This window comes from Molossus molossus, unplaced genomic scaffold (genome assembly GCF_014108415.1).
Source record: "Molossus molossus isolate mMolMol1 unplaced genomic scaffold, mMolMol1.p scaffold_m16_p_9, whole genome shotgun sequence".
Taxonomy (NCBI): domain Eukaryota; kingdom Metazoa; phylum Chordata; class Mammalia; order Chiroptera; family Molossidae; genus Molossus; species Molossus molossus.
The window spans coordinates 45,645,330-45,664,991 of NW_023425403.1; positions in this window are offsets into that span (position 1 = coordinate 45,645,330).

Here is a 19,662-nt window from a genome sequence, read left to right on the forward strand (position 1 = left end):
AGGATGGTTTAAAGAGAGTGGAGATGGAGAAAGATTGAGAGATATATAGAGAAATCTTTGAGAAAGTAAAATCAAGAGTTTGATGATTAATTGGAGATAGAAAGAATGAGAAAGGGAAGATTTAAGGTGACTACCAAATTTTTGACTTGCATGCAACTATGGAGAATACATGAGGACGCACAGGTTTCTTTTATTTGTTTGTTTGTTTGTTAGGGAAGATAATGAATCTTATTTTTGAAACATTGGAGTGATAATGTGATAATTGTTTCCTTGCTTTATTTCCTCCACCAACTTCAGTGAAGATGGCAGAAGAGATGAAAGAAGACAATTGTAGGCAACTCTATTGAAAAGAAAGACCATTTAACTTTTTATACTAAAAAGATTATGTTTTAATGTTGAGTAGGTATTGCTTTAGTATCTCTAATATTTACCTTGACAACAGATAGGCCAACAATCTTGAATTAAAGACAGAAAGGAAAAATAATCAATATTCAAATTGTTTCTCTAGGTCAATATAGAAATTCATGTACCAGAAATGTTTAAAAACCCATGATGAGCCCTGGCCGGTTTGGCTCAGCAGCTAGAGCATCGACCTGCGGTCCAGGGAGACCCGGTCCAGAGGTTCCCGCTAAGGTCACATGCCTTGGTGCAGTATGTCCCTGGCCCTGGTTGGGTTGTGTGGGTGGTAGCCACTCGATGTGTCCCTTTCACGTCGATGTTTCTCTCTCTCCCTCCTACTCTATCTGAACAAAAAATGGAAAACTGTCCTCAGGTGAGGATAAAAAAAAACAAAAAACCCATGATGAGTGGCAGTTTCTGTCTTCTAGAGGCTTGTCGTATGTGGTGATACCTTGCAAGCTGTGAAGAGAACAATGGCGGGCACAGGTGGCAAGTAGCTTTGTCATCGACTATCTGTATGATTTGGAATAAGAAAAAGTCTTAGGTGCAAGATGATTTTAATAACTTTCCACGTCTAATATTTAAGAATTTCATAGTCTTTTAAAATACAAGGTCTATAGAAGTTAATAGAATCCACAACTGAGTTCAAATCCTGGCTCCACCACTTTTGAGCCAAATGGCTGGGGAAAGTCATTTAACTTCTTGTATACTGGTTTTCTCACCTGGAAATTGAGATCAAAATAGTAACTATCTCATTAGATGGTTGTGAGAATGAAATAATTTAAATGTATATAAGCCCTGGCCAGTTTTTCTCAGTGGTTAGGACATAAGCCTGTGGACTGAAGGGTCTCAGGTTCAATTTCTGGTCAAGGGCACGTACCTCAGTTGCAGGTTTGATCCCTGACCAGGTGGTCAGGGTCCTGTGGGAGGGAACCAACTGATGTGTCTCTCTCACATCAATGTTTCTCTCTCTCTCTCTCTCTCTCTTTCTCTCTCTCTCTCTTCCTCCCTTCAACTCTTTCTGAAAATCAGTGGGAAAAATTGAGGATTAACAACAACAAAAAATGTACATAAGGTACTTAGAATAGCACCTGGCACATAATAAGTTTTATGTAAATGTTAGCTATGATTATTACCATCGTTGACTGTATTTCTCACAAGAAGCACACACTATTAGTTAACTAAATTAAAAAACTTAAGAAGGTTAAACAAATTTTTCTTTAGTCAAATATAGTTTTAGCTTTTCTTTGATTAACAAACATAAAATTTTCATAAAAGAGCCATAACTTAATTATTTGTGCTCTGAAGTCTGTACCTTCCCCTGAAATCAAATAGGGTTACATATGAATATCTTGAGGGAATAATGTCGACTTGAGGGAAAACTTGTTCCTGTCTAAAATGTATTTAAAAGAATCAACTTGGCAAAGTACCAGTGAGGGAGTGGTGGATGATTGTGACATGTGTGAAGTTTTACTTTCTCAAGAGAATATCTCAGAATATGGCTAAGGAAGAGAAATGTGAGTTTTGAAAGAGAAAATGAAATCAAGGGAGAGACTGTCATTTGCATTTTGGAGGTAAAAATTTGTTCTTTGACATATTTAAGGAACTTAGAAGATAACACACGCTTTAGGAAGCAAAGATGAAAAACTAGTGGGATGATCACTAATTCCTTTTCTCACCCTCCAAACATTGCTTCAGATTCCTTCCATTAATTGTTAGCAATCATGTGGGGTAGGGTAGTATTCATTTACTAAACAAGAAAACTGAAAGTTTATAGATATGCAGAGTTGATTTGAAGGTTTAGATGGTTCCAGCCTGTTCAGGCAAACAACTGGTTGATAACAATTTAGTTCAGCTCAACTTAATAAAAATGGCAGAACTAACTATAGGAGATAGACATGTAAAGTACTAATGGACAGTTGTGTATATAGTATGTGCATTGTAAAGCTAAGAAGGATAATGTACCTTTGAAATACAGGCCCAGACAATCCCTGTAACGTCCAGTCACCAGTTGGAATGTTTAAGAGGGGTAAGTTTCTCTTTCTATCCTCCCGCTCCCACACCAACCCCCTGTTTAGGTCCATATAGTTATACTCTGGGACAGTTGGACTATAAAATTAGATATCTAAAAGAAATAAACAAGGCAGAAATGGTTATTGGTGTACCAAATTCATGTTCTCCTTTCTGTAAGAAAATATTAATATTGGGAAAAGACTGCCAAGCGGGGACATTTCCCAGCTGCCCTTGCAGCTAGATAAATGCATGTAACTATTATTCACTAATGAGTAAAATTCACGTGTCTTTTTATGAGTCAAAGAGTCTAAGATGATGTGCCTCATCTGCACTTTTCCCCTTTTGCTGGCTGGATGTCAATGTCAAGGCCCTAGTGTATGGTGAAGCTGCAGAACAGAGACTGGGTCCCTGAATCACCACGTGGAGGAAAGGCATCAGGAACACTCACCTTGGCCCGTATGTGAGTGAGAAATAAATTTGCTGTGTCAAGACACTGAACTTTTGGGTTATTTATTTCAGCAGGTTGTGTTTCTTTAACTACAATAGTAAATATTATTTTCTTTTTAGTAATCATTTATTTTGTGAAAATATTTTTTTAAAAGAGCCAATCACAGAATTTGAATTCTTAGCTGCGTTCTGTGTATACTAGGAAAGTCTCTTGTCTTTGCAAGCCTAATTAATTGTCTCATCTTCAAAACAGGAATGAAGATAAAATAAAATCATGTATGTTGAAGTGTTTTCAAATTGTGAAGGGCAAAGAAAAATAAAATAAGATGACGATAGTGTTTCCCAGACCTATGACATCACACATGCTGTTCATCTCGGAATGCCCTCATTCCATTTCTCTCCTTAGGGCTCTCACAACTTTATCCTTCAATTTCAGATGCTCAGACTGTCTTTGCTCTGAGGACTTTCAATGCCTTGTGTTCTCCCGTTTTCCCTCCCCGCTGCACAAGTAGTTAATTTGCTCCCTTTTCCTAAGCATTGTGACCCTTGTGATTAATTAACACAACAAATATTTATTAACCACCTACTGTGTGTCAGACAGTATTCTAGGAATGGGTGAGAGAGCAATGGATAAGAGACTCCAAGTCCTTGTTTTTGTAGAGTTTATAATTTAATGGGGGAAGGCAGACAATAAATCAGTAAATAAAAAAAAATTTTTTAAATGTGGGATAGTGACAAGTGCTCTGAAAAAGATACACAAATGACATGAGAAAATCAGAGGGAAGAAGGGAGCTGCTTTCCACCAGGGGGTCTGAGGCAGCCTCTCTAAGGAGGTGGTGTTTGAGTTGAGACCTGAGTTAGAAGAAAGAAGGGGCGAAGTGAAGAGCTTGGGGGCAGTGTTTCCGGCAAATGAGATCATAACTGCAAAGAGAGTCTAGACCTCATGGCTAGGGAACATGAAGAAGAAAGATTGGTGTGTTCTGAGGAGAGAGCACAGGGCAAGTGATCCAAGCTGGTGTCAGAGGGGTAGGCAGAAGCTGACTCATGTAAGGGCTTGTAAGCCATAGTAATGATAAGGGTTTTATTCTAGTTCTAGTGGGAAGTCATTGTAGAATTTTAGCAGCAAGAATGGTGAGCTGATATATATTTGGGGATGATCACTCCAACTAGTGAGAAAAAAATGGATGGTAGTAAGAGTGGAAAGGGTTAAGAAGCTAGTGCAAGAGTCTGAGAGAGAGGTGATAGAACCTTGAATGGAGAGATGAAGAGGAGACAGAACAGTGACGAACCATGTAACCAACCATGTAAGCAGATCTTGATTCAAGTCCCATCAAGCTTATGACTTTGGAGAAAGGCTTCACGTTTGAGGCTCTGTCCACACCTGTAATAGCTTTCTCAATGGGAAAATAGGATTAGAGAAAGGTGAGCATGTGACCTTGACATTGTTGTTATGGTTGCCCACCTCCACCTTCCCAGATTTGTATGTTGAAACCCTAATCCCAATGTGTCTGTATTTGGAGATAGTCTTTAAGGGGGTAATTAAGGTTAAGTAAGGTTATAAGGGTGGGACCCTAATCCAGTACAACCAGGGCCCTTATAAAAAGAAGAGACACCAGAGAGCTCTCCCTCTTCACAAACTCGCAGAGAAAGGCCTTGTGACAACACAGTGAGCTCCTGTCGGCAGGCCAAGGGGAGAGGCCTCGCCAGCATTCAATCCCGTGGGTGCCTTGATCTTGGACTTTCAGCCTCCAGAGCTCTGGGTAAATAAGTGTCTGTTGCTTAAGCCACCTAGCCGGGGGTATTTTGTTACGGTCTGAACAGACTAAAACAGTTATAATGACTTTTCCAGAAGCCTTCTCTCTCACTACATCATACGCTTGTTCAGGGCTGTGATGTCTCAGTCCCTCTGCACCAGGGGCCCAGCTCAGAGTTGCCACCATGGCAGAGTGACTCACTACATGTATCTGTTTAGGCAAATTTCTGTCTATGTAGATTTCCTTTTTTTTGTCATTGAATTTTAGAGAGAGGAAGGGAAGAGGGAGAGAGAGATAGAAACATCAATGAGAGAGAACATTGATCGGCCACCTCCTGCATGACCCCCACAGGGGATTGGGCCCACAACCTGGGCATGTACCCTGACCGGGAATCAAACTGGCGACCTCTTGGTGCATGGGTCAACGCTCAACCACTGAGCCACACCGGCCGGACTGTCTATGTAGATTTCAATGTGGAATCCAAGTTTTAGATATTGTCATTTAGGGCCCAGTTCAAAAAATTGTTAAGTGCAGTCTTTGAAAATGAATAAAAAAAACAAAACTCTGAAATGTTTAGAAGAAAACTTAGTTGTAAAAGGTCTTTGTGACCTTGGATTGGATATAATACTTAAATAATAAGCAACAGCAAAACAGCAAAATATATGTAAATTGCATTTCATCAAAATTGAAAGCTTTTGTGCAGCAAAGGATACTATCAAGAGAATTAACAACAGTTTACAGAATGGAAGAAAATATTTGCACATTCTGTATCTGATAAGGGTCTAGTATCCAGAACTCACACAGAACTCATAATTCAACAATAAAAGGACAAATAACCCAATTAAAAAATGGGCAAAGGACTTGAATAAACATGCCTCCAAAGAAGACTAACCAATAAACAGATGAAAAATGACCAACATCATTAGTTATTCCGCAGATATACATCAAACTATAATGAGATAACACTTCCAGTCACTAGGATAACTATTTAAAAAATAAAAAGGACAATAACCAGAGTTGGCAAGCATGCAGATAAATTGAAGTCCTTACACATTTCTAGTGGGAATGTAAAATGGTGCAGCCACCATGGAAAACAGTATGATGATTCCTCAAAAAAAATTGAAACCAGAATTACCATGTGATCCAGCAATACTGCTTCTGGGATTATACCTAACAGAATTAAAAGCAGTCTCTCAAAAAATATTTGCACACTCATGTTTATAGCAGCATTATGCACGATAGTCAAAAGGTGGAAGTAACCCCTGTGTCCACTGATAGATGAATGGATAAACAAAATATAGTATAGACATAAAATAGAATATTATTGTACCTGACAAAGGAAGAAAATCCCGATCCATGCCACAGCGTGAATAAAACCTGAGGGCACATGCTAAGTGAAATGAGCCGATCACAGATGGACAAACACTGTGTGATACTACTCGTATGCGGTTTCCAGAGTAGTCAAATTTATAAAAATAGAAAGTAGAATGGTGGTTACCAGGGGTGAGTGAAGGGCAGAACAGGGAGATGTTATTTAATGAGTAAAACGTTTTCATTTTGAAAGATGAAAAAAGTTCTAGATATTCTTACCCAACAATCTGAATGTACGTAACACCAGTGGCCTGTACACTTAAGATGGTAAATTTTATGTTATGTTTATTTTGCCACAAAAAACCTTTAAAAGGATCTTAACCATCATATGTGCATGCACACACACATACTATACACACGCGCACACATGTGCAAACACACACATACACTTTCCCCCTTGATTTAGTTCATCATCAGTGAGAGGTTTAGAATAGTCCCAAGTAAAACAAAAGCTAACAAAGAAAATTAATCCAAATTCAGGCCCACATGAAAGTCCAGACTTAACCTGCTTTACATGACACAGGAACAAGGTTAAAACACCTCAACTTTGACACCGGTTAATTTGTTTGAAGAATGTGGACCTAAAATATCAGCCAGAAGCAGCCTTGTTCCTTTCGGCCTGTCTCGGGCTGTAAGCCAAGTTTGACTCCACAGTAAACGAAAGCCCGGCGCGCTCTGAGGCCTCTATCTGACCTGCTATCATTGCAAATACCGTACTTGACCTTTCATAAAACACGATTCCCAGCAAAACTGTGCCAAATCACATTTTTAAAAAATGCTCTTGCATCTTTTGTGAGTACAGGAGAGATTACAAGATACTTTTATTTTAGAATAATTACATAGTGACCTTCAGAGCTATTTGCAAAGGTCATATTCTCTTCACATACCCTTGATTTCTTTCAGTTTTTCCTTTTGTCCCACCAGACATAAATTTAGCGAAGGAAGAAGAAAGAGAGAGAGAGAGTACTTTTTTTTTCCTGTGGATGGAAACTGAAGAAGATAGTCCCAAGTCCCCACAGGCACTCGGAGAGCTGTGGGCTATGATAGGCTATTTTCTACCATTTAGCTCCTGCATTATCACTACTCCTTTTTCTTCATTATTCTCCACTTATCACATGCAGCATCACTGCAGAGCCCAAATAGAGAGTTGTAATTACCCAGCTGCCACCTGATAGTACCCCTTCTATCATCTTTATCTCACTAGGCCTTGCTGTTTCATCATTGGATAAAACTTGCCCATGGCAATGCCTGTGATAGTACATCTCAGAGATACATTTAAAGTTTACTCATTTATCGCAGAAAAATGCTGAACCTAGGCAATTATTAGCTACACTTGCCAGGGTATTTGTTCAGTAAGGTTACTTTTACTCCCTTTTGTATCAAGCCATTTTTTCCTTTTCTTCTTGGAAACAGCGAGGTCACAACTGGCTACGGAAATGAAATTTTAATGAAATTGTCCAGCATCAAGAATACTGAGACTGCCTATGGGTGTTGGGTGTGTGCGTGCACATGTGTGCACACACTCTGACACCAACGTACTGCCCACTGAATTCAAGCATTTCTCCTTTCGGGCACTTATAATAAGGACAGCACACTGCTCTGAACAGGAGCTTTGGCACTGGAAAAGTTGCTGCATACCAAGACTTTAGAAAGCATCACATTTTTGTAAAAGGTTAGTTCGCCAATGATTGTGAAAATCAGAGCACAGAAAAGTTGATATCTAAAAAGTGTAAAAATGCCCTGGCCAGTTTGGCTCAGTGGTTAGAGTGTTGGCCCACGGACCAAAGAGTCATGGATTTGATTCCAGTCAAGGGCATGTGTCTCGGTTGCAGTCTGTCCTGGCCCTGGTTGGGATTGTGCGGGAGGCAACCAGTCAATGTATCCCTCTCATGTTGATGTTTCTTTCTCTCCCTCCCTCCCTCCCTCCCTCCCTCCCACTCTATCTGAAGATAAATAAAAAAATATTCACGAGTGAGGATTAAATAAATAAATAAAAAGTGTAAAAACATATAATGAACACATCTTTGTGTCCACCCATCATCAGAAAATATAGCCCAAGGGCAAGTTGCAAAAATAAGTGTGTGTGTGTGTGATACAAGCATTCTCAATCTGGTTAATGCAATTAAAGGGATATGTTTATGTGCATATTTCTATTTTTTATGTGGAGATTTAGTTAACTGATGGCCACTGTCCTCATTAAAGTCTGTTGGAAATACAAAATGATGTTTTTAACAGCTCTACTTAAGTATAATTGATAAGCAGAAAAACGTGCATGTTTAAAGTACGCCATCTGATGAGTTCGGACATACACTGGTGATACTACCACCCCGATCAAGGCAACAGACATCTCCATCACTCCCAAGTGTTTTGTGTCCCCTTTTTGTTGTTTGTAGTAACAACCCTTAACATGACATCTACCCTCTTAACAAAAGTTTAAGTGCACAGTTTGTGTTGTTAACTATGGGCGTTACTGTGTATGACAGATCTAGGGCTTCACACCCATTGAACAAAAAAAAAAACGGTATTTTCACTCTGGCAGAAAGGCCTATTAGGAAGAAAAGAAATTCTAGGGCTAATTTTTAGAACACTTTTATGTACGCTGAGAGTGGTAGCAGTGCAACTAGTTAATATTAAATGACCTTAATTTAATAAGTGAAGAATAAAATGAGCAAAACTTATTTATATTAGTTTCAATAATGACAATCGCATGAAGTGAACTAAAGAAAAACTCAGTGGAAGTTTATTTTAATAAATAACAACTTGGAAAACCCTCTCCACTTTGCCAGACAGTGTTGCAGGCGAGTCTGCCCAGTATGGAAAAGCAGACTTGTACGTGCGGTTGAAGGTCAGCGTGGGAGAAAATGCATCAGGCACGATACAGACAAAAGGTGCACATCTCCCAAGTGTGGGGTGTCAAATGTGGTTTTACAGATGTGGTTTTTAAAATTACATCCTTCGTGAATATTTAATCTGGCTTGATTAATTTTCTTTGTGGAATGATCTATTTAAAACAACAAACAGGCCCTGGCCAGTTTGGCTCAGCAGTTAGAGCATCAGCCTGAGGACCAACGAGTCTCGGGTTCGATTCTGATCAAGGGCACGTACCTCGGTTGCAGTTCGTCCCTTGTCCTAGTTGGGTTGTGTGGGAGGCAACCAGTCAATGTGTCCCTCTCACATTGATGTTCCTCTCTGTCTCTTTCTCCCTCCTTCCCTCCCACTCTATCTGATGATAAATGGAAAAATATCCTCTGGTGGGGATAAAATAAAATAAAACAACAAACAATTAGTTCAATTCCTCATTAAAACCATTCCCTGTCTGCTCCCATACATACACACACACACACACACGCACATACACACAGATGACAACGTACCTTTAAACAATTCCCCACTCTGTTTAGAAGTTCTTCTGCCCCAGTATTCGGTCTCTCTTTGACATCGAGGTGAATTAGAAGTGCCCCGCTTCCGTAACACTGTCCTTGCACGGAGCAGCTCTGAAGGGAACAGACACGAGACAAGCTGTGTGGCAGTATCATGAGAAAGAAAACTTCTTCCAGACACATGAGCTTTTATTAATTATTTTAAATTTTCTTTCTTTTTTTGTGTGTGGACCTACTAGTTATGGACAAAGAAAGTGACAGAGACCATCAGAGTGTGTGCTCTGTGAAAAGCAGAGGCTACATGTGTTTAAAAAAGAATAAAAGACAGAACTTACATGCACGTGTGCATGGACAATGGACATGGACAACAAAGCTGGGGGCAGGGCGGGGAAGGGGAGAATTAGTGGGGGAAAAGGAGAAACATCTGTAACAAAAATAAATTGATGAATTAAAAAAAAAGAATAAAAGAAAATAATTGGGTCTGGGGGCTCATACAGAACTAGAGTGAGTTTCATTGAATTCCACTTTCCTGAAATTTTAACCTTCATTTTTTGTTTCTGTTTGAGGAGCTTACTCTATGCCATTTTTTTGGATTGTCTTACACTTCTTTCAGGAAAAAATGCCTTGAGATTGATTATATGTTCTCAGTTCAAAAATTGTTTGATGAATGGAAAGACCATTTATTTACTATGACTTAAAAGATATTCACTGTAAAGAGCAGAAATAGCAAATTAAAACCTTCCACAGGGCATGAAAAACATCACTACACTTGGGAATTCTAATTTTATCTTCTAGCACAGGGAATGAGAAATGCACAGGAGGTGCGCAAGGCCTGGCCCGCCCTTAGGTCCGGGGTTCCCCGCTGGCACCCAGCCAGGTTCTGGGAAGCTGCCGGTGTCTGTGCCCGCGACAGGAATCTGGGCCAGGGAAGGTGGGACAGCAGCTCCGCTGTCACACAGCTGCACTTCTGATGTGGGGCCCTCGCTGTGCTCAGTTTTCTTATCTGTACAATAGGCGGAATAGGGGGTCTTGACTGCAGGGGGCCGACAGAATACATGCATTAAAGTACACCTACAGTAAGCGCTCAGCAACCGATCACTCTTAGTATTTTCATCTGGTGATAGAACGATGGCCTTCGACGACGGGGGATAGTACAGGGGCCGGAGAAGCCAGTGGGCAGGACAGTGCTCTGCACATATCACGCTGTGGTCCCCAGGGGTGAGGTGGGCTTTCCTGCAGTGCAGTTTATTCAGCGAATTCCCAGCTGAGTCTCAGAAGCAATCCCGTTTTATGAGATGAGGAAGTCACACATGGTTGTGCTTCTGACAGGTAAGAACGTCTGACCGCCCATTTTTCCTGTTAAGCGGAGTTCTGTTGTGTACTGTGCATTTACAAGAGGAAAGGAACATTGGTTTTACATATCGAGAAGCCAGACCAACTCCCAATGTTAGGATTAGGAAACTGGATTTCACTTTGGGTTTAAGGGATTCAACCAGAAAAGTTTACATTAAAATTGATTTAAAAAAAAAAAATCTAAAATGCCCCCCTGAAAAGCTACTTTCAGTGAGTAAATAGAATCTTATCTAGAAACACACGTCATTTCTTTTTCATACAGCAGGCGATGGCAGTAGAGGGCAGGCCTCAGAATACACTTGAGTATGGCCACTGCCCAGAGATGGGGTAGAGAAATTTCCCGAATCCACAAGACTTCCCCAGAGTCAGGGTAAATTTAGATGAAGCAACACTTGGCAAGCTGGCCAGCCAGGTAGTTAGGAACTCACTCCTCTGTTTAAGCCATGGATCAGGAACAAAACGCCTGTCAGACTCAATGTGTGTCTGGAGTAACTTTAAAGGCCTGTCCCTTTTCTGAGTTCAATGTCACTGGAGAGCATTTTAGTGAGGGGAGCTCAGCTGGAGGTCTACATGGACTTGGGAGGATCTGTGGATCTTAAAATTTCTGCCGTTTTTCAGTTTATGCTCATTTTTCTACATAGTTTGGATCATCTTTTCAAAGGGGTCTCTGTCTCTAGAAAAGGGGAAGAACCCCTCTTTCACAACAGACTTTCCAGGAGAGGGGAGAACAGAAAATCTGACAGGGGAAAGATGAAGCAGTATATACATAAAAGGAAGACCGGAGAGGTTTTCAGGGAGTGGAAAAGCACGTGGAATCTCATTCCTCCCTTTGAGCTCCTTCTTTCTCACAGCGCTGGCTGGCCTTGGCCAAGCCCTCGGGCTGCGTTCAGGAGCCCGCCACTCCACGCGGATTCACCCTGTGCAGGAGCAGCAGGCTCGGGTTTCAGGCAAACCCCCACCCACGTCAGAACAAGCGCCAGGTCATTAGTTTGAGTTGGCTTAGACTCCTCTTTCTGTTTCAAAGAGCTATGATTTGTGTTACATGCACCCCGACACAAAACGACATGTCGTATCATGTACATTTTAGTTCAAACTTCTGTGAGTCCGTGTGTCATCCCTCCTGACTACCTTTTACCACTTTGAATAAAACTATAGGTGCCATCATAGCAGCTCCTAAAAACAAGTCTATTGATCTATTAAAAGAAGCACTTTCTTTTTTTAATCCTAACCGGGGGATATTTTTCCATTTATCTTCAGATAGAGTAGGAGGGAGGGAGGGAGGGAGGGAGGGAGGGAGGGAGGGAGAGAGAGAGAGAGAGAGAGAGAGAGAATATATCCATTGGTTGCCACCAGCATGACCCCGATCAGGGCTGGGGACCGAACTGCAACCAAGGTTCATGCCCGAGACTCTTTGGTCCACAGGCTGATGTTCTAACTGCTGAGCCAAACTGGCCAGGGCAAGAAACACTTTCAGTTAAGCAACACTATGCGGTTGAATCAAGATGCCAAGCAGTACATTTTTATGAATTGCTTCCAGGGAAGGGCATTGCAGAAACAGATTTATTTGCCAGATTTGAAAGCTATTCTTCCAAGAAAACTTTTCTCCCTCATTAGGAAGCCAATATATTTGCAATTTGGTTATGTTTTAAGGACATCAAGCCTGAAATCAGCCACATTTCAAACTGAATGATCTTATTTGACCTCTGCTGGGATGGGACATCCCGTTACAGATTAGAGTTTATGCTTCATTTTGAAAGGCATTTCTCCCTAGGGGAGAATTTTCCTGTTTCCTTTCTGAAGAGAGAAAAAGTCTAATAAAGGAACAATGTTAGTAATCTTATGTTGCTGCCTATTTTAAAATTTCAAAACCCTGTGCAATTAGAATGGCAGATCTGCTAGGTATTGAATCAACGTGGCATGACCCCTTTCGTGGCCTGAGTGTCCCTGTCTGTAAAAATAGGTTTATTTCATTCCAAAATGTCAGGAACTTTCTCAATCTTAACTCTCTGCCTTGTCTGATCACCTTCCCAGTTGGTAGGAAAGGAAAAGATCTTCCATTTTTCCATCTATCCAGATTTTAGTCGATCTTCAGGCCCAGCTCAAAATGTACCTCCTTCACCAGGCTTCCCCTGAGACCTTTAGCCTCGGCTGGTTTTCTTCTGTTGCCAAACTTATTTACATTACAGCTCTATCTCTGTTATGCAAAGTTTTACATTGTCATTGTTTCACAAATGTTCCATCTATGTTTTTATTAATCCTCACCTGAGGATACGTTTTTATTAATTTTGGAGAGAGAGAGAGAAACACGGATGTGAAAAAAACACTGATCAGTTGCCTCCCATACATGCCCCAATCGGGAATCGAACCCACAACTTAGGTATGTGCCCTGATCGGGAATTGAACCGGTGTATAGGAGGATGCTCCAACCAACTGTGCCACCTAGCCAGGGCTTCCTTCTGTGTTTTGAACCAGATTGAAAACTCCCTGTGGACCACATCTTAAATATTTTCTAGCACAGTATTTGGCATACAATATATGCTCACTAAATAATAATAAGACAAATTGCTCATTTTCTTGATGTGATTATCTGACATGGTAAGTTAGATAAAATTGGTAAAGCAGGTTTTAACTTGTGGTTGGGTATTTCCCTCTATATTTGGCTTCTTGAAATAGTTTTTTTAAAAGGGAGAAAAAGAAAAATAAGAAACCAAGGCTATATTAAGGTTTAGAAATTTAAGTTATAAATATGCATTGTGAGCTAAAAGGTGAAATTATACTGATCAGCAAGTCTTAGTCACAATTGTGATTTATTAAACTGGACTCTCCAAATAAAATGAAATAATTGATTCAGCACAGTAATATTTAAACCTTATCATTTCCGCTTGGGTCTCAGGAGGATGAAAGCATGTATTGCATTTCCCTCTGGCTTGATGTAGCAGCTAATGGTTGATGATTCATAGTGGAAAATAATGGGGTCAAGGAGAATTGTGTCTGAGTCCTGAACTCTGTCTGGAACTGGCGTATCCTTTGGATACACTAAGACTAGTAGGGAAGTTCCTCTCGCTTACGCTGGATGACATCATTGTCATCAACATCATCCCAGCCAGAGGGGTCATGCATCTGGGTTTGACCTGAACAATCCCAGTTTAAGCCTATTGAACAGACATAGTTATTAATAGCACACCGTTCTTTCTCAAAACTGTCTCAATTTGACGATAAATTACATAGTCACTTGAATCATTTTTGAGCACTTATTACATAAGGCATCAATCTAATATATTATTTGTTTTGACTTCAAAAATTCACAGCAACCTTACAAAGTAGATACTCCATTTAGCCCATTTTAGAGATGATGAAATCAAGGCCAAGAGTTTAAGAAACTTTCCCATGGTACACAGCTTGCAACTGGCAAGCTGGGATCTGAACTCAGTTAGTCTGGCTCCAGTATCCAAGATCTTAATCATCATATCTATACTTCTTACACAGAAAATATGGGGATCTACACCCTATGACCTCCTTCTATCAGGTCCATCACATTTCCATTCCAGTGGGAATGCCTGGATCCCTGGCAGTTTTTTATCCTGGGGCCAGGTGTAGGAAAACAGGAGTCTAGTTAATTGCAGCCATTTTAATCTTTACTACTTTGTTGTCCATCTAGCTTATAAATGAGCTTCTTTTCTTATTATGAGACTGGCTATAGAGTGCTTAATTCATTTAATTCACAACAGCAGGATTAAAAAGAACCAAAAGGCTGCAAATTATTCAAGTTAGCCTACAGGAGTCATTCTGCCACACGATCACCTGTTAAAAACCAACCTCGTGCTGGTCACAGAGCTAAATTGCTTCACACATGCATCTTGCCTTTAATTGTCCCCCAACCCATGAGGCGTGTTATTATCCACACTTTACCAATGAAAAATCATGCTGGAAAGCTTAACTAACTTGACCATGATCACCTAGCTAATACGTCTCAGTGCAGATTTTCAATCAGGTATGTAACGTCAAAATACATGACTTTTTTTTTTTTTACAATTGTTTATTTATCCCCCCCCCCAATTTTATTAAGGAATAATGAACAAATATAACTGTATATATTTAAAGTATAAAATGGGATGATTTGACATATTTACACATTGTGGAATAATTACCAAAGTCAAGATAACACATACATCACCTCACATAGTCAACTCTTTGTGTGTGTGTTAAGAAGCTTAACATCTACTCTCAGCAAACTTTCTAGTATGCAATACCAAATTATTAATAGTTGCCATACTGTACATTAGATTCTCAGAACTTATAACTGAAAGTTTGTAGCCTTTGACCTATATCTCCTCCTTGTCCCTCCTCCAACCCCTGGCAACCACCACTAACCTCTCTGTTTCTATGAAATTTGATATTTTTGTTGTTTTTTTGTGTTCCACATATAAGCGATACCATACATTATTTGTCTTTCTCTTTCTTGCTTATTTCACTTGGCATAATGACCTCCAGGCCTATCCATGAGATCACAAATACCAGGATCTTCTTCTTGTTTATGGCTAAATAATATTTCATTCTGTGTGGAGTGTGCATGTGTGTGTGTGTGTGTGTGTATCACATTTCTTTATCTGTTCCTCTCTGGAAATGATTTTTGACCTTCTGTTGCCTACCAAATATTCATTTACTGATTAACTAATATGTGAGTAGTATATATACATAAACACTTTTCCTGGTGGCCAACACAAAACTAGGCACTGCTGGTTTATTTGTTTATTCAGCAAATGTTAGTTGAGTACTTTCTAAATGCCAGGTCCCATGCTTGGCATTCAGAATGTGGTGTTCAACAAGACCTTCATTCAGAAATGGTAGAAACAGACACACACAATGCTATACTATAAATATCATAGTAGTGATAAATACTATGAGTTAATGATGAAGTGAGAACCTAATGATGGAAATAATTATTATTCTCTGGAAGACTATAGGAAGAGGTGATATAGAGTGATGGTGGAGATGAACCAAAATATAGGTCAAAACTAGATGGTGACAGAATTTATATGCCACATAAAATTTTTTGGATTATGTTCATAGGAAGACATACAAGGTAATTAAGCAGAGGAAGGACATGGTTACCTCTGTAATTGAGAAAAATGGCTGGGGTAGGTAAAGTCAATAAACTGAAACAGAAGGTATGAAGGTAGGTACCAATTAAGAGACTATTGGAGTGGTCCAATATAGAGATTGTCAGTGCTTAAACGGGTATAGGAGTACTGAAAACGGAGGCAGGAGACGGAGTCAGTAAAATGTACAGAATTTGTATGAGGGTTGGACTTAACATGAGGTGCAAAGGGCCTTCGTTAATTTATAGATTTCTGACCTCCGTACTTTGGTGGATGGTGGTACCCTCTATAAGGAATAAAATATGTCTTGCTTTAGTCCAAGTTGGAAATATGAATCAGATAATAGTAAAAGAGGCGTTTGCTAAAGAGATGTGTTGAAAATCATTTCCAAGAAGGTGGTATTCAAAAGTGTAGCTGTGGACAGAGGCTTCTACCCTGGCTTTGAGTAGTAAACATTCCAACATGGCAGGCTAATTGGCCAAAGGTAGCCCTGGTTCGGGCAGTTGGTGTGAGCCTGTCATAGTATTTCTGATTGCTGAGGGGACTGACTTCCAGTGGAGGAAGCTAGGTTTGTTTTGCAGCTGCACTTCATGGTTGACATCATTTACAGGTTGTGTGTGTGACCCAAGCTGCCTCAGACAGGTGGTTCAGTTCCAGTTCTGAGCCACTGCAAACTGAGACTTGAGACTTTAACAGAGTCATAGAGAGACAAGAGCTGGTCCAGAAGTTTGTGTCCCATCCAAGTTAGACCTAAAGCTCTGGCTGAACTTCTAAGAACTAGCCCACCTACTATCAAATGCATCTGAAGTTGTGAAGGAGTTTAAGAGCTGACGTTCCTGACAACACTGCAGAATCGGCACCTACCAGCAGGCTCTGGACTATTGGGACAATTTCTTATAGGTCTTCTCAACACAGGGAAGTGTGTAGCCACATCAGGCTGCCTGGAAACCTGTTGTATATGCTTATTGAAGCCTGGAACTATGGGATCTCAGTTGGTTCCATCCTCCAAAGATGCTTTTTCCACATACAAAGTGTGGGTGGAGGCTGATTCATGTTAGTCCCCTAGGAGGTGAGATTCAACGTAAGTCTCTAAGTCCTGACACCACCGTTGCCTTTCTCGGGGTTTTGGGAAAATAGCTTATCTACTCTGTGCCCACATCTTCCCATATATAAAATGGTGGCAATAATAACACTTAACTCATAGGATTAAAATTTTAAAAATCTATGTAAAGTGCTTAGAATAATACCAAACACATTGTAAGCACTGGATACATATGAGCTATTACTATATTTTATACCAAGTTTAGATTGTTGCACTGCTTTTTTTTTTTTTTTTTTTTTCTTCAGAGAATTGCAAGATTTCTGTGACTCTGGAGACTTGTACATTGCTGTCACATTTTCAGTAGATATGTGCCTTTAGGACACATTAGGACTCTAGTTATGTGAGGACTTTGAAATGACAGGTCAGTGTATTCATTTTTCCAAAGTACTTTAGTTTGGCAATTTCTCTGTCACCAAAAGAAGATTAACACTTGACGTGATAAGGAAGTTAGATCAACAAAAACCTTTGATCCAGGAGATAGGATAAGAAAGAAAGTCACAGACTTCTCTGAGCTAGACATATAACAAGGCTGACTTCCAGCAAAATGCCTGCTGATGACTCAGTTTATCTGTGAAAGACGAATCAGGCAGAGGCTAATCATGAAAGAAATGGATTAATAGTATTGAAGATTAGATAGGAAGGAAAGGCATTAAAGGGAGAGATTGTCATGGTCAATAAGAATAAGGGATAGAATGACCCCAGCCTACATAATCTCATCGGATCATTTGGTTGATGTGCTGCTGATGGGAAGAGATTGAAAAGCAAAGAAAAAGAAGTCAAAGGACAGACAAGTCTCCATCTGTCTGGCTTTCAATCTTTCCTTGGCAAAATGTGGGGGTTGCACTAAATAACCTCTATGGCTTCTTCTAGTGTTGTCATTGTATAATTGTACAATTCCACCATGGAGAAAGGGAGAGAAAAGTCCAGGGCTGAAATTATTATACATATACCACACAGGCACAGAATATCTACTCAGGCACAAACATCACAGATACTTATTATTTCCTCAATTTTTAAATTTTAATTTCCAATCCTTTCTGTGTCTTTGTTTCTTCTCAGCATTTATGATTTGAACCAGTTAGAAGCCATAGGTTGTAAGACCTTTATCATGTCTGCTAATTTGGTCATTCCCTCTTTGTCATATTATTCACCACAGCGTTAGAGGGGAGATCCTTCAAATAAAATGAGGCTGTGTGCTTGTCTTCAGAGGCAGCTAGGAAGTGGGAAGCATGGGAGACTGCCTACCCTGCAGCTAGGTTAGGGGAACAGCACCTATGGGAAGGCTGGATGGCATTAGTTATCAAGAAGAAAAGAAAGCAAGTTCTGTCGGAGGATCTACGTGCAAGAGTTAGACAAGAGAACAAGACATGGATCACTGGTCTAACCTACAGCAGGACTTTGGAGCCAAGGTCTGTATGTAATACAACAGTATAAAAGAGTCCATTGTAAGCTTTCAATGTATCCCCCCCACCACAAATTGCCTTTCACTTAAGAGACTGATGTTCTCTGGATTTAGTTTTATTTGTGTTATTTCATCCCAGACACATTTAGAAATTTTAGCTTTTGTGCATGGATTGACCAGTTAACCACTGGATGCTGGAAATTGTCCACCTCTAATTTTCTATTATTTTGAACTCATTTTTGTTTAAAGTTTTCCATTTCTAAAAAAAAAGCCTAGACAGGTATGAGATAAAGTTTTTGTACACTGTAAAGCACTCAAAAACTAAAAAGGGAGTGTATTGGTTTCCTATTGTAGCTATAACAAATTGGTGGTTGAAACAACACAAATTTATTTTACAATTCTGTAGGTTAGAAGTGTGACTCAGGTCTCACTGGGCGAACATCGATGTTAGCAGGACTGCTTTCCTTGGCTTGTCCCTTCCTCCCTCCCCTCCTCCCCTCCTCCCCTCCTCCCCTCCTCCCTTCCTCTATCTCCAAAGTCAGAAACTGCATCTCTTCGACCTCCTTTCATCACCACATCTCTCTGACCACAGCCAGGAAGGTTCTCCATGTTTAAGGTCTCATGTGATAAGACTGGGTCCACCTGGATAACACAGAATAATCTCCCCATCTCAAGGTCTTCAATTTAATCACACTTGAAATGTCTTCTAATGCATCAAATACAAAAATTTTAAATTAGCATGGATTTATTAAAGTATTTTCTCATGATTCTGGTTGAATTTTCTCAGCATCTGGGGGTGATTCACCCATCCTTATTCCTAATTTTGGTTATCCGTACATTTTTTCTTTATTCTTTATCAGGGAAGATAGTGATTTATTTATTCATTTTTCCAGCTTTATTGATATATAATTGACATATAACATATGTAAGTTTAAGGTGTTCATTGTGATGATTAGACACATGTATATTTGCAAAATAATTACCACAATAAGGTTAACATAGCTAGTGAATTATTGACTTTCTTTTTCCTTATACATATAAGTAATTATTTTACTTATTGCATAAAAGGTACAACCTGATGTGATCCAGTCAAATTTACACTGGTAATTGAAACAGTCTTAGCAAAGAGTGAGATTAGGGGACGAAACAATTCAAGAAGTTACCATTTGGGCTCAAATGGCCCCAGTGGGAAAATAGACATTCTGGGTTTAGCTATGTTCTCTAAAAGACAAGTGTGCGAGGGAATAAAAATGTCTAACCTAGAACTGAGTATGGAGATGTGGCTCCTCACTGAGTGTATAAAGGCAAGATTCACTTTGAAATCTAATTTTTAAAACTTTTC